Here is a 17127-nt window from a genome sequence, read left to right on the forward strand (position 1 = left end):
TTCAGTATACAGAGGAAAACTTTATTGTGAGCACGAATCTCGGGAAAAGAAAAAAATTCACTTTCATCCGAATTTTGTAATCTTTGTTTTGTTGTTTTGGAAATGGTGAAAAATAAAACCCATGTTGTTCAGTGTTTATCCAATGAAGCCATCGAAGCTTCTTGTTTTCGATTGAAAAATTCGTGCAAATATTTGATAATAGCTGCAAATACAAAAGCTAATTACAAAATGATTATTTAGCCCAAACGTTGTCATTGAGGTTATTAAAAAATCATTTTTCTAATCATAAAAAAAATCATATAAACAAAACATAAGCACTGAATGAATGGGGCTTTTCATCAATAACGTGATGAGCGCCACCATAACAATATTGAAAATTTCAAATCTACCTAGAAATCTAAATCATTAACACGTTATGTTGCGAAGATTAAGCAAAAGCTTAATCTCATCACAATATTTTTTTTTCACCATCATTATAATCACAGGTGTAATAGAAAAAAAACAGGCAATATAATAATTAGAGTTTTCTAAATAGAAAATTACTAGACCACAGCCATAATCATTATCATAAAACACAAATAAAAATAATAATAATAACTAGAGCAACAACTGTGTGTACATTTATAATGAACCGATTGAAATGTGAGAATGAACAACGAATTAATGAAAACACAAACAGCGTGATAATGATGATGGAAAAAAAAACGAAAAAAAATCTCCATATAATGAATGGACAAAATGAAAATAAAATCTTAAATCATAAAAATAAACAAAATAAAAAATGTGTGTCTGTTTGCTTTTTGTTACTTCGAAATACAAATCTAAATCCGGTCACTGTTGTCATCTATAAATTCAATTCGCTTTCGAAATGTCAAAACATTACACTCCATCTTATATTCTTTATGATGATAATCTCTCTTTCTTTCTCTCTCTCTCTAAGGTTTAAAGTTGTAAAAAAAATCAGTGACAGAATCAACAAACAATATATGCATGTGTGTTCCAAATGGAACATTTTGATTGTCCATAATAATAATAATGATGATCTTAATGGCGATTTTATTCAGAATTTTCAAATTTTTCCTATCTTGAATTGTGAATAAATGGAAATGGTGATATATAGTAATTTTATGCATAAACAAAACACCACACACACACACCTACAAAGTTCCAGAAACAAAAACTTTTTTTTATCTTTCACAAACAAGCAATAAGAAAATCAACGCACTAAAAAACGACACTAAAAATGGATAAATCTAATTTTGTTGTTGTTTGTTTTGTTTGGATTTGTCAACCATCAATGATGGTGGAAAGAAAAAAAGTATTTTTTTTGAATCATAATCGCTTGTGTTGTTGGCTTTTTTGTTTCATTGGCAAAATTTTATATTCAAGAAACTTGAAAGATTTCTGGATAATAAACTCGTGCAGCCTCGTTATGATTGTTGTGAAAATACAAATCACATTATTTATAGGGATTTAAAGAGCAAATATTTTTGCGCTATTCGAAAAACATATTACTACCAGTGAATCGGTTTAATGATGTCCATGATGATGATGATGATGATGATGAATAAACGTTAAACGAGACACAAAAACAACAACAACAACAACAAGAAAATGAAATGGCCACGCGAGCTACATTTTGAAAAAAAACGGGCCACATTCATTTGTTGTTGTTTTCGATACGATATAATTACATTTTTCTTTTTTTTTTCATTCACTAAATGTATACCACACCGAAAAAAATGAATCGTCTGAATACACACACACACACACATCAAATACATTGTTCGTTAAATGGATGCTTTGGATCGGCATCAGGATTTTTTTCTTTGCTGTTATACTTTTTTTTCTACTACCACCATTACAAGCTGAATATTGATGTTTCGTATAAATCTCAATATTTATCATAATATTTCGTTTTCATTTTATTATTATTTCTACGATTATCGTTGTTGTTCCACACAGACACATTTACATGGAATGGACAATAACAACATCGTTTTTTTTATTCATTTTGAATTGAATGCCAGTAGCCAATAATAATAATAATAATGAATGATAAATGAATGAATGAAAATGGAAAAGCATAAAAAACAGCTAATAATAAAATGTGGCACGGTGAAAAAAAAGAATCATTTGTTGGACCTTTTCAAATCTCATTTTTTTCAAAAATCAATAACTCAATCGATGATAAGTTTTTCATAAAATTTGTATCCACTACCTAGAGTTTAGTCATCTAAACTTGAAACTTTTTTTTCTGGTGTTCGAGAAAAATTTTTCATCTGCAAATAGTGTGCATACATCATCATTTCTAAAGGGTTTGCCAAAGATTTTTCTGTCAGCAATAAAAAAAACCCACATCATCAACATTCATGCACATCAATGACATATACACGATTTACACACGAATAAAGCCCGGTAAGAAGAAAAAACCAAATCCAAATCCAGTGTCGTCGTAATGATTGAAACACGAATTGTGCATAAAAAACCGGACAAAAGCAAAAAAAAAATTGATGAAGATTTGTTCGGTTTCATCATCAACAGGATTTATATTTACATGATTTAAAATTAACCAAAAAAAATAAAAACCCAAAAACCAAATTTGAAATGAGAGTTGGGTGTGAAAACAAAATCAAATCAAATGGTCAAACAATGGTGATGATATTATTTCGGCCGGCTATTATTTCGTTTTACTGTTTTTTTTTGCTTCACAGTTTCCATTTTCATTATGGTAAAAATGTATGCAATGGTAACTGTGGAATAGGTTAGCGTGCATCATGTAGTCGAGATATAGAAAATATTTTAATTAACCCGCTCTCAACTAAAAACGGGGCCAGATAACATTAAACCATCATCATCATCATCATCATCGGAGATCTATCAGTGAAAGAAAAAATCTGAAAAGAAATGAATTGACTTTTTCAGCAACACGACCTGACAATGATGGTGATGATGAAAAGGTAGGTCTATCCGTAGAGTAGATATGTTATTAGTAGTTTTGGATGCCAAAAAAAACTACTATTTTGCACAACATTGCTACCTGAGTTTACCTGAGCTGTGTTTATAAGCTGGTTTCATTCAATAGTAATTGATATTCGTTCCATTCACTCTGTGTTTTTTTCCATTGATGCTGGATTGATCATCATCATCCAGCAATCATTATTTTGCATCATCCGAAAAAAGTAGAAAAAGAAGAAGAAGAAAAACCAGATCATCTTTATTCCGTGTATATAAAGTGTGTGGTAATATTATTTAATGTAGATAAAGTCAAAATTCAATGATGACCGATGATAATGACCGACAGTAACAACAAAAAATCAACCAAACATTTTCCATGGCCATCACATCATCATCAATAACCCCTGAAGGAGAAATTGAAATGAATAAATCATCGATACTGAGATTGCTTCGATTTGAAAATCTCAAAGTGGCCAGCACTACATGCTTAGGATGTTGATGGCCAGAAAAAAAAGACAAATCCATCTCTGAAAAGTAAAGTAAAGCCAAGTAAAAACGAAAAAAAAATATCGTCGGACAACATTTGCGCATAAATTACCATCATCTTCATTGGAAATCATCATCATTATTATCGTCGATGGGAATTCTGAATTGGTAGCAAGAAAAAAAAACTCGGAAATATGGAAATTTTAGACTTTTTCGTCATCATCGATGCTAATTATTCAATCAATTTATCGATGATAAATAACGATTCTCATTATCATTTTGATTATTGAAATGATAATGAGAATCCATGAGAATTGTCAGAGTGTTGAAAATAATCATAAAACAATTATGATGATGATGACCACGAACAGAATCAAGGCCTGTTTTCTAGTCTTTATCCCGGTTCCAGTGTGTGAGCCAGAATTGAGAATTTATTTGAATTTCCCGGAATAGAAATAATCATCATCATCATCAAAGATGGACAACTCAAAATGGTTTTCTTCTCGATGATTCTTGCAGTGTGTGAAACATCAATAAAAATCTACAATATTAAGCTTATTGGATACTTATGAAAATATGCGCCGCTACTCATACAAAATTGGGACATTGGGTTTTTTTATCGGGTTCGGGCATTTTTTTCTTTTGTTTCTCAAACATTCTTTCTCATCGTTTGTCCACTTGAACACGAACGTTTCATTTTATTTCTTTGGGCCTAGAATGGCCAAAAGTAAAGAAAATTGAAAAGAAAAATTTTTCGACGACATACGATGAAACTTTTTTTTTTTTGGTCACCATTGATGATGGTGGGCCAAGATAAAGAAAAGTGAATAAACATACACACACACACAGCTGAAACAACAAATATTTTTTCCTTTTTGTTTTTTTTTATTGGAACACAGCTGAATTTGGATTCATTTTTTTTATAATGATGATGATGAGCTATTCAGAAGCGAAAAAACTTGTAGATTGTCATCATCATTATCCGAAAGAAAAACAAAGAAAGAAAAAAGTTTTCATTTTTGAAATGAAAATGAAAATCAAATCCATACAATTTGATGTTTCGAAAAAAAACTTTTAAAAATAAATAAAAGTGGACGCACTGGTCAAATGGTCAGTACTGTTTCACATGAGTTTTTTTTTGAATATTTGTCTATTTCGCGATTTGTGTAGGCCGTTTTTTCGTGTGTGTGTGTGTCTAATTAGAACATCATTTCATCAAAAAATCTGAAAAAAACAAACGGAAAACCACATACATCAGTCATCGATGAGAAAAAAATGCCTCCGCATTTCATTTTCGTCTACACAATTTGTCTATTTGATCATAATCAACAACAAAAATAACAACGTGATGTATAATAAACAACTTTGTAACTAATTTGCAACTAAATCACAACTACAACGAGTGTTGATTAATAAATTTTTTTTTCGCTAATAATAATGTGTGGTGTGGAACAAAATGTGTGATTAAGACGAGTGGAAATGATCATTTTCTACCTGGATTTTAAGTTTTTTTTCTTTTTGATTTATACGCTTTTTCAATGGAAATTTTTTTGGCCACTTTGAATATATGAATATGGTGTGTTTGTGTTTATGCGGTTATTTGGATTAAATTATCACAAGACAAAAAAAAACAAAAAGAAAATTTCAGAAAATTTGCCCAAAAACACAAGCAGGCAAACATCACAATTTACTGTTGTTGATTTTCATCCACTCACTCACTCTCTCTATCCCGGTATTTTCTAATGGATGAAATGGCCATTTGATGATAATGATGATGATGATGATAAAAATAGCCCATAATATCGGCCAATTGAAAATATATCCGAAACGAACACACGCAGAAATACAAAATAGATACATTTAGCTTGACTTTTTGACATCAAAATTAGCCAAATATTGTGATGATGTTTTTGAAAATAAAAAAAAATTTTTGTTTTTATTTTGTCTGTCTATGTGTGTGTGTGTGTGAAATTTTGTTGTTGTTCATTTCACACTATAACACAACATCAACATGATGATGATGATGATGGAGGCCATAATGGATGATCATCATCATCGAGAAAAAAAATGATTCAAAAACCATCATCATTTGGCGAGTGATCAGATTACACACATCAATTTGGCGTATGTTTTTTTTTGGGGCACATTTATTGTACAGTCTCAAAATTCGTCAAGGTTTTCATTTTTTGGATCCAAAGATTTTCAAGATAAAAAAAAATCTCTGCTCACTACTGGGGGTTGGTACTACAACACAGACAAACAAAACCGGGAAGGAAAACAAATGTTGAAATTTCAATTAGTTTTGTGTTTTGTTTTTCATTGGTCAAGAAACATTTTTTTTTTTGTAAATCAAAAAAATTGATTAATTTCAAAACATAGAGGAAATGAGAAAAAACAAAAACATTTGAAAAACAAAGATTTTCTCAAAATTGTTCAAATGATGATAAAGAAAAATGTCTATGGTCAAGTAATCAATTGGATTTTTTTTTCACCACTTTAAGGCTTCAATTGTTCAAGTTTTTGTTTGTTTATTTATTTTTTTCTCCAAAACAATCTTGAAAACATTAACACAATCTGCTGGCCATTATAATCACCACCATCATTATCAACGAAAAAAGATTCAATATGATGAGATCAATAAGTCAGTCATCATTGGACGTACAATCGATTTATTTCATTTCAATGATGATGATGCACACACACACACGCACACACAGGTATTTATTTAACACTTTTGGCTCCCGTTCATGATAACTGGCAACTACTACTGTTGTTTTTGATTATGCAACGAAATGAATATAAAGAGAGACAGATGATAGATGCCAAACACAAACACACATATGTAATAATCATATGGTGATGCATAATCATAATCAATCGATAATGGCGATGTGAAACACCATCATCAACATTTCATCGATATTTGATATCTTAAAATATGAAATGATTTAAGCTGCCGTTTAGAGCAAAATCAATAGATGATATCAATGATGTACGATTTCGGATCTTTTTTTTCAATGAACGATAATAATCATTTGATGGATTTCAAATACCAATGATTACCATCATTGATGAAAATTAGGTGCTAGAAATAAAAAAAATGGCTGGTTACTGGGAGGTGGAGAAAAAATTTGGAATGGCCGTTAGCCATAAAAAAAAACAACAACAATCTGATTTGTCCTAGATTTATTGTGAAAAAAAATTCGATCGATTCGCGATCAATCAACCGAGAAATTCTTAATGAATCTAAATGATGGTTAAACATCTGGATTTATTGATACAAAAATCCGAAAAAAAATCTTTAAAAATCATGTCATTTGAGCATTTGACAACATGGCAGTGGTCAGGCATGTGAATTCGATAAGGCGAGAGAAAGAGAATTTCTTAATATATCATCACCATCATCATAAAAATGACATAATTATGATTATGATAATGGTTGATGATGTCACCAATATTGGATTTCTGACAATTTTTTTTTCGGTAAGAAATTTCATTAATATTGACGAGGATGATGATAACAAAATTCATGGCGAAAATGAAAGAAGAAAAAAAGAACCGATAAAAAATATATTCAGCGAAAATTTGAGAAAAAAATTTATTTCAGCCAAAAAAAAGAAAAAAAACCAGTAAATATTAGAAAAATTCATGCCACTCTTATCATTTTTTTTTCAATTCTTGAAATTCAATATTCAATCGGTAGACATTGACGGAATAGATGGATGGAACAATGACTCAATTTTTGTCACAATGGTTTGAAATTCCAGAATTTTCAATGATTTTTTTTTGATTTTCTTTGAACTAAAAAATCAAAAAAACATTGTAAAATGAGAGCATCACTCACACTCATCATCGGTATCAAGTAATTATTATCATTTAATATATGACCAGAACAAAATTCGAAAGAGAGAGAGAAAGAGTAAAGCATCAATCAGTGTGATGTTGTGATGCTTGAATGGTCATCTTAAAAGATGCTTAGATATATTGAGCTTCGGGGCACACAACAACAAGTTTACAATGATGAAGGCAATGTAGAAAAAAATATTAACATCAACATTTAACGAGCAAAAAAAAACAGCAGAACAAACAGGCAAGAAAAAAAACCAGAAATTGTCATCATCATTGACATTGAGATGCATATAATACTCATTGACTTTGAACTTTTTTTCCAAGTATGAACCAGAAAGAAAAGACAAAAAAATGACAATTTTTTTGTCTTGTGATAAACATCATAAACGCTGTTGTGCAATTGTGATGGAGATAATTAAAACAACAATAATAAATTTTCACCAGAAATCGGACAAAACAGAAAAAAAGGGTCAAATCATTTTCACACACACATATCTGGAAGAAAGGTCATGTGTGATTTCTTGTTGATTCATTGACAAAACAAGAAAAATAAAAACTCTCATCATCGAATCAAATGGACATTCATCTTTTTTTTCATCATTGATCAAAACAAAAAGAAAATAAATCTGATGTGATAAAATGTTGATAATGAAGATAGATATCGATGTGTGAGGATCTTCGAATGAAAAAAAATCGAAATAAATCCAACACAAACAAACAAAACGGATGTAAACAAAATCTAAATATAAATATAAATGCATCACTGGAGGGAAAATAAAGAAAATTAATAACCAAACAAACACACAAACACAAATACAGTAGCTATGGTTTGAACATCCTTTTTCACGATAAAAATTTTAAAAGTGGAAAAAAACTTTAACCTCAAAGATGAATGAAATTTTCTGGGAAAAAAAAGGAAGAAATCCATTTGTCATTTGAAACTTTCAATGTCACATGGGTTATGGTCATGCAGTTATTTTTTGTAATTTTTGCCCCATTTTTGTTTTTTGTCAACAATAAATAAATATGAATGTTTTTGAAATGAATACCTGTTGCAGACAATCAATTTGGAAAAGAAAAACATTCAAAACCGAATATCATCAGTGTGGTAAATGTTTCGAAAATGACAAAAATCATCAACAACATTTTTTGACGACACCCAAAAATAAAAATTCAATGTATAAATGTCATGAATACACAATGAAAGTACCAATGATGATGATATCGTGATGATGATGATGATGATGACAAAAAAAAACAAACAAATATTCATCGTGATCATAAACAAATAACAAAATTTAAATTGTAAAAAAATAATGACTATGATGATTGTAATTGTATTCTTTTTCGAATAAAATAACAAAGAAAACAATAAGAAATGAAAATCCATGTAATCAAAGGTGTAATACAACTGATAACGACAATGACAAAAAAAAATTCAAGATGGCCGCCCTGTGGTAAAAACACAAAAACATACAATGAAATGGGAAGTTATGGATATTCGATCGCAACTAGCCGGGCGCAACAACAGATCCATCTTATTATGAAAAAAAATACCGGATGTGTGCTTAGAAACAGTTGATTTTTTTTACCGAATTTCAATCATGATGAAAAGATATTATGTTTTGTTTTGTTGGCCTGTTGATCATCATACAAACAAACAAACGTCAACGACAATTGTTTTATGAAAAAAAATCGATGACATTCGATTCAATGATGATTGAAATTGATGTATGACACCGTTTTTTTTTGTTTTTGGCGTGGCGACTTTTTCTTTTTTATTCATTCACATTTACATTCATTACATTCCATTCATTTTCATTTCTTTTATTTAAATTACAAAATGGAATTTCACACACAAAAAGGAAAACACACAGAAAAATTATTGTATAAGGCAATCAAATTGATTGATTTCAATACAATTGATGATCAACAAGAAGAATAATCGATGATGATTATTTATTATTATTATTTGTTGTTGTTGTTGTTGTTGATCAAATCAATCAAATAGAATAAAATAAATTGATCGATCATCGATTCATTGTGGTTGTTGTTGTTTCATTCATCAAATAATAATTCACAAATTGATGAGAAATGACAAAAAATGAATAATAATAAAAATTGAAATCGAAATGAAAACAAAACAAAAAAACAATGATGATGATGATGATGATGACAATATTAATTGATGGGAAACATATTTTATGAATCAATCCAATCAATCAATCAATTTATTAAAATGACCGGAAAAAAGCAACAAAAGAGGTCATTGAATGCAAATTTTACAAGTTGAAAAAAGAGGATTTCATCACATTAGATGATGATGACAATGATAATGGGTGATGTGAAAATCAAAAAATTTTGTCTGGGACAATAATTGTTGGAACTGATTTGTCATTGAACTTTTGCAATGGACAAAAGTGATACACACATTGATAGAGAGAAAAAACACGTGAAAATTCAAATTAAAATCACCGTTAAATACCCGAAAACAAAATATTTGGTAAAAACACAAAAAGAAATGATGAAAAACTTGTTTTTTCACAAAAAAATCAAATTTTTTTTCAACAAAAGTGCGTGTGTTTTCGATGGATACGATCCGTACACGATCAAATCGATCGACTAACTGAATGAATTGAGAATCCGTTTGTTCATCATGTGAATCTCGTGAAAATTCGTCTGTTCGTGTGTGCCTGTGTGAGAAAAAACTTGTTCCAATGAAGAAAAAAAAATAAAGATTTACAGAAAAAGAGAGCAATTGTGTGCGCACACAAAACACAGGACACAGATTGTAAATGGAGAGTTCCTCCCAGTTTTGTTTTTTGGAACCTGATCTTTGTTATATCACCAATAATGAATATTGTTCCAGCAGGATCCTGATAAATCCAAAGTATGAATGTGAATTGAAAATGATAAAATTTTGATTGTTGGTTTGATCCAGGAACTTTGGAAATGATAAAATCCAGACAGCTGTGTGTTTGTTTTCTGATAACACACTTGTTCATGATATCAATCAATCGATAATTTCCTAGAAAATTCCATAAACTAAAGATTGATATAAGCAAGCATCTTGAATAATTTCAACGAAAATCATTTGATGACCATGGGGTCAATCGCTCATTATCATTATCTCTTATTTCAATGTTTGGTTTTTGGCTTCTTCGTTTATTTATATTTGTTCAAAGGTTCTACACATACACACACACACACACACACGAACATGGCTAGTTTTTGATGAAATTGATCTTGAAAAAAATAAATAAATCAAACATTTGATTTACTTAGTTTGAATCGTTTGGTTCGATCATCATCATCATCAACAACATTGAAATGATTATCATCATTGACCGATCAACGAACGATATACACTAACCAAACAAACGACCAACCGGTCCGAAGTAAAAACAGAAAACCTGCCACCACGATCACCACCAACAGCATCACACACACACACATTACCTGGCTACCGCATTTTATCATTTCACAGCAATAATAATCAAAAATTCACTTCTCTCTCTCTCTCTCTGTCTTGCAAGATATTCAAAAGCAAGTTTTTTGAAGCGCTGACCACCAGTTTTTTTCTTCCATTGTGACCAGTGTGTCGTTTTTTTCTAATTGACCTTAACATGAATGCAGCACAGGTAGATCAAGGTTTTTAAATTAAAACAGTTTCTTGTTAACCATTTCAGGTAAGAAAAGTTTTAGCTAATCAAAATGAACGAATAGAAAAAATAAATAAACCAAAAGATAATGTAGATACGTTTCAAAAAGGGTAATCTAGAAGTTGAAAATTGCAAATCAAAACTAAACTAACCCAAAAAAATGATAAATACCTTTTCTTTCGATTCATTCATTATTGAACTAATCAAAATGATTATCGATACAATAATTATCTATTGCTCTTTCTCTCTCGCTTGAGAAACACAAAAAGTATCATCATTATCAATGAGAATTGGTATTTGTGTGACCACAACCATGTTTTTTTTCAACAAAAAAAAAAAAAAAAAAGAAATCGATTCGACAATTATCATCATCATGATGATTATCATGGCCAGACTATTAGAAAATAATGAACCGATCCACATTCAATACACACTCATCATCATCATTACGAACATTGCAGAAGCTGTTCAAGAACATCATTTTTTTTTTGTTTTTTCAAAAATTAATTCTGTTCAGTTGTTGTTGTTCTAGTAGTAGCTGATATTGATGCCTGAAGCGTCTTCGATGATGATGATGATGATCAATGTTTGATTTTTGTTCATCTAAAGAAATGTGTGTGATGAGTTACCATTCTTTTTTTGCTTTCTGTGTGTGTGTGTGTGTTAAGTGTAACGAATCGGAATTTTCTCTGGTTTTTCTCTTTCTCTCGCGTTTTTTTTTTATTTTGATGGAAAAAAGAAGATTGCCTCTTTTGTGCAATGGGATTGGATGCTAAAAGTATCGAATCGTTTTTTCCATCTATCTATCTATCTCTGAAAGATAATTTTCGTTCGTTTTTAATTTGCTGATATTTTACGTATTTTTTTGGGTCCACACACACACACACACACACACACACTCACTGTAACTGAATGATGAAGGTCGAGAATGAAAACTAAAGATTTTTTTTTGTTAATTTCTTTCTTGCTTTTTTCTTCGGTTTTTTACTTTTTCAAGTAATTGCATACTGCTGCTGCTGCTGCTGTCAGTGTGTGTTTTTTGTTTCATACCTTGATTTTTTTTATCTTAGCATTTTAGTCGCATCATATCATTACTATCGGGTCAATATCAGTGAAAAAAACAGAAGAAAAAAAATTTGACATTTGACCTTGGACCACGGCAGGGTGGTGATACAAACATACACACATACACACCAATCATTGATTTCTGATGAAGTTGATTTTCACTTTTCTTCAATCTTGATTCAGCGATGATGGTGATCATGGTGATGGACCCAAAATGGACAAATGATCAAAATGTTGATGAAAAATTTGGGAAATATATGCTACCACCACCATACATCTAATGATGATGATGAAAGTCATACTAGAAATTGATACAGATGGCATACAAACAATTTTTTTCAGGTTAAATGAAGGAAAAAAAATCAAACAATAATCATCATCGTCAGCTAAATGATGAGTTTGTTGCACAGGTACAAGAGAATAACTCTATTCTGCTACTGTCGTTGTGGTGGATAATGATTAGTTTTCGTCTTTGAAACATTAATGTTTTTTTTTATATTAAATTTGTTGTACGTACCAACATCTACAGGTAATATTTGGTCAGTAGCGTGTTCTGGCCTGAATCATGATGATGATGATGATGACATGGCTACCTCTATGACATGATGATGGTAAATGAATGATGATTATGATGATGATGATGATGGCCGCCGGTGGTTTTTTTCGCATATAGAATCGTTTTTTTGCACGATTTTTGGGCGTATTACAAATCTGTTCAGCTGTTTTTAGTCTTGTTTTTCTTTAAACTTTCAATTGAAGTAGCATTTAGCTTGATGATTATAATTTCTTCTGTTTTGGGTAGCTGTATTCAAGATGATGATGATGGTCTGTGATGTGATTTAGGCTTCTGGATTTTGTTTTTTCTGTTTTGCCAAACAATTTATATTTCGAAAGTGAATTTCTCGTTTTCTGGTTACACCATATATACTCTTGATCAAATCAAATCACTTTTCATTTTCGGAAATTTTTATCCACCAAAAATTTGCGTGTTGTTGAATATATCGAATGATGGTGGTTGGTGCACGAAATCACCTAATTAAGTTGAACTTGGACCTTTTGATTTTTTAAAGTTAATTCCTTATTGAATATGGTCAATACACTTGAAATGGGAAAAAATTTAATCGAAAAAAAATTCAATTCATAATCAGTTATGGTAATCATCTGATGATCATCATCATCATTCATTGATGATCAGATGAACAGATTCAATGCAGAAAAAAAATTCAATGGAAAAAAGCAACAGGTCAAACAACAACAACAACAACAAAAAAACCAATAGTCAGGGTAAATCAAAGATTTTCCAAGCGGTTTCGCCCATACAATCATAATCATCATCATCATCATATGATGGCGGCCGCATCCAAAAAAACGAAAAAAATTAGAACAAAAATATTTAAATCAAGCAAAATAACAAAACCAAATAGAAATTCTGGTTTTTTTGGGTGGGTAGTCAGTATTGATGGTGATTATGATGTTGATGATGATCAATGCAAAAATAGCGTGCCATTTCATTTGTTTCCATTCATTCAATTTCTATTGATCCATCAGCCAGCCAATCACATAATATAGAAGGATCGTCGATCATTATGTCATGTGTATTCTGTGAATATTTTTTTTTCTTTACCTTGGATATCGATATTATATCGATTGATTTTGTTTTTTGTTTTGTTGCGGACAAAGATGATAAATAAATTGATCATCATCATCATCATCAGATAATCAATCTTGATGGTTGTGGTTTTTTTTTCTGGTTTCTGGTTGATTATGGTGATGGTGTTGTGGTCATGGGCGGCATCAAGGTAGGCGTTGTTCAAAAGGTCGGAGAAAAAAATGATGTTGTCATTCACTTTCATCTCTATCCTTTTCTGTGTTGACCACTTTGTTTGCTGTAATAAAATGCTAATGATAACCAAAATGACCATCTCTCATATCAAAATCACCATCAGATGAAATGAAATTTGGAAAAAAATTCAAGTTCAAAATCACACACGAATTATATTCATCAAATTTGATTTCAATTTCACATCATCATCATCATCATCATTATGAGCATGATGATGATGATCGGAAGATTTCAATTTAATATTATCATCGGTCATCATTGATGTTGATGTTGATGATCATCATTATCAAAAGGCTCTCTTTTTCATATATTAGGATGAATAGGAATGGATAGGAATTCTTTTCTTCATTTGATTTTTGATGATTTTCATCCATTCTTGTCAATCTTTTTCTGTAGTTGTTGTTGTTGTTGTTGTTCAGCTACTTGTTTTTTCTTCATTTATGTTTTGCCTCTGACATTGAATTTCTTTCTTTCTCCTGTGTTTTTCATCATTCAAATGCCATGTGGGCCTGTAGGCAATTTACTTCGGTCATCATCATCATCATCATCATAGTCGTTGATTTTAATTACCATCGTCGTCGTTGTCGTAGTCATCGAAATTCAATGATCCGAATTCAAAGATATTAGACAGAAAGAATAAAATACGAAAAAAAAGTTGCAAATACAAGCTCTAAAGTTTTGAAACAACAACATTCAAACTTGATTGGATATCGAGTGAAATTTTTATGTTTTCTGTATTTCTTTTTTTTCTTGAGGGATTTCAGATGATAATCAAAAATGAATGAAACAAATCTACTTGTTTATTTGTTTGTTTGTTTTTTTTCGATTGATTCAGCCCTTTCAGCTCCAACATGTCCATCATTATGAATCTGATAGATTTGAATTTTAAACACTAAACTACTTAACAGAGATTTACAAACAATTTTTGTCTTCTAATGGATAATCGCTATATCGAGAAACAAATGACGAACAACAATTTGTTATCGGATTACAAAAAAAATTGATGTGTATCGATAAAATATGAATTAATCACATCAATCAATATGATGATGATGATGACGATGAAAAAAAAACAAATCAAACATTTGGACATGTCAACATCATCGTCGTTGTCGATGTCATTTTTTTTTATTTGAAAACAAGAAAAATTTTGACAAAGAGTAAGGTCAAGTCAATCAAAAAAAAAAACTTTTTTGAACATAAAAATGTTTCTAGAATCAATTGTGTGTGTGTGTGTCAAACACGTGAAATATAAAAATCAGAAAAACAAGTGGAAAAAAAACATTTTATTATTTCACACATGATGGATCTGCAATTTAATTGTGGTTCATGATGAAAACGATTGATTTCAACACCAATGTGTTTGTGTGTGTGTAATATTGAAATAGAGCTATAAATGAAAAAGAATGATCATTGATTGATCAAACAAAAACAGTCAAACACGCAATTATCAAATTACCAAATGTCTCAGTTCGGCGAATGTGACAGAGAAAAAAGGGTCGTACACAAATGATGTGATAATCATATATATATTTTACAGTGTGGTCAAATTAATAAATCAGAGAAATAATAATCAATACATCAATCGATTTATTTGACGTTTTTTTTCGTCGATGCGAATTCATCCTCATTCATTCACAGATCGATCAAAAGACTAATCAAAATCATTCTGATTAGGCAATTGATCACACACACACACATAAACAAAGAAACTTGAAAAAAATTTCATTAATGAGAAAAAAAATGAAATTGCCAAGTATTTTTTTTTATTGAATAATCAGAACATCATTAGACAAAGAAAGATTGGGAAGTAGACAACAAAAATGTAGCATTCAAACACAGAATGAATGTGGCAAAGAATGATGGCCGCAAACAAAAACAGAAAAGTTAATTGGAAATTGCCCATACACTCACACACAGGCATGTTTCGTTTTTCACTCATTCATTTCAAGATCGATAATTATGATTATGTGATGGCCGAAAACCAAATCAAAATATCAAAAGGATTGAACTCTACCCAAAGATATAAATCATCAATGCTTTATATTAGCTACAAATATGCTTGGCGATCAATGTCTAATAATAATATTGACAAACATGATTAATTGATTACCATCATCATTTTCGTCATTATATCGTATTCGATTGGATTGGATTGAATGAACAAAAATTGTAAACACAAAAATTTCAAATTCCCTTCTTCTGCTCTACCCTGGACAAGATAGAAAAAATCATAATTCTTAAATAAACACACACGGGATGCCAAACAAAACAGAAAAAAATCAGGTAGTTTGATGATTAATAATCCAACAATAATAATAATCAAAAAACTGAGAGGGATAAAAAATGGATTATTGACAAAAACCTTTTTGCGATTATGTGTGTGTTTAATCAACCAGTAGTTTTATGATGACTAATTTTTTAAATCCATATCGAATACATTCGATTGAATTGGATTTTTCCAGATTTCTCTATTCTATAATCGAAAAGTGGAAAAAAATAAATGAATGATGAATTTCATCCGAGTACAAATCATCATCATCATCATCGTTATGATGTGATTCAGCCGCAAGGTATTGAATGTGATGGTGTGATGGGTGTAGAGCACATTTTTGTCATCAAAAGAGGAAGTGTAATTTTTTTTCGAAATCTCGAGCCTATTATTGAATGCCTCAAGGTAAATATGGAATTTCGTTTCTTTTTTGAATGTTTGTTGGTTTTTTTTGTTCATAACAAAAAAAAAACTGTTGAAATCATACAAAATAAACTCTCTCATTAAATGGATTAACTCTTTTTTTCCAGAACACAAAAAAACCCAAAAAAATTTCCAGGTAATTTTCGTGGCTATCAAAAATTCATTTGATAGAAACTTGTTTTTCTTGTTGACACATTGACATTTTATCAGAAATCAATCGTATTGACAGTTTCTGACGCAAAAAATTTTGGTTTTTTTTACAAATTAAAGTGATGATAACTTTCACCGAAATGTTCACTGGTATTTGCTTGAACTAAATTCAAAAAAAATTACATGCAGGAATCAAAAACGCGATTTCCGACCAGTCAATTATCATGAAACCTACGGGTGCCAGCAGAATATTTTTTTATAGTCAAATTCTAGATTATTTAAAAAACAGAATGGCACCAAAGAATTACAAAAAAAGCCCACCATTGTATTTTATAATGAATATAATGTGATACCATTTTTCACATTACATTTGTCATTGCCTAACGATGTTGGTGATGATGATCATATCGATTTTGATT

General features: G+C 30.3%; 1 protein-coding gene across 3 annotated transcripts in view; it reads right to left on the reverse strand.

Annotated features, from left to right (window-relative positions):
• The window catches only part of LOC124489838 (uncharacterized), an 87811-nt gene that overhangs the window by 49816 nt on the left and 20868 nt on the right, over positions 1–17127 (reverse strand). Inside the window, exon 1 of one of the 3 annotated variants that reach the window (XM_075730700.1) lies at positions 8886–9900. The exons of 1 other annotated variant lie outside the window; for it this stretch is intronic. The gene's annotated coding sequence lies outside the window, so the exon portion shown is untranslated. Of the gene's footprint in view, positions 1–10; positions 195–8885; positions 9901–17127 lie in introns of those variants that run through there. One more of the 3 variants, XM_075730702.1, reaches the window with a different exon arrangement.

Source organism: Dermatophagoides farinae, chromosome 4 (assembly GCF_024713945.1).
Source record: "Dermatophagoides farinae isolate YC_2012a chromosome 4, ASM2471394v1, whole genome shotgun sequence".
In the NCBI taxonomy this organism is placed as follows: domain Eukaryota; kingdom Metazoa; phylum Arthropoda; class Arachnida; order Sarcoptiformes; family Pyroglyphidae; genus Dermatophagoides; species Dermatophagoides farinae.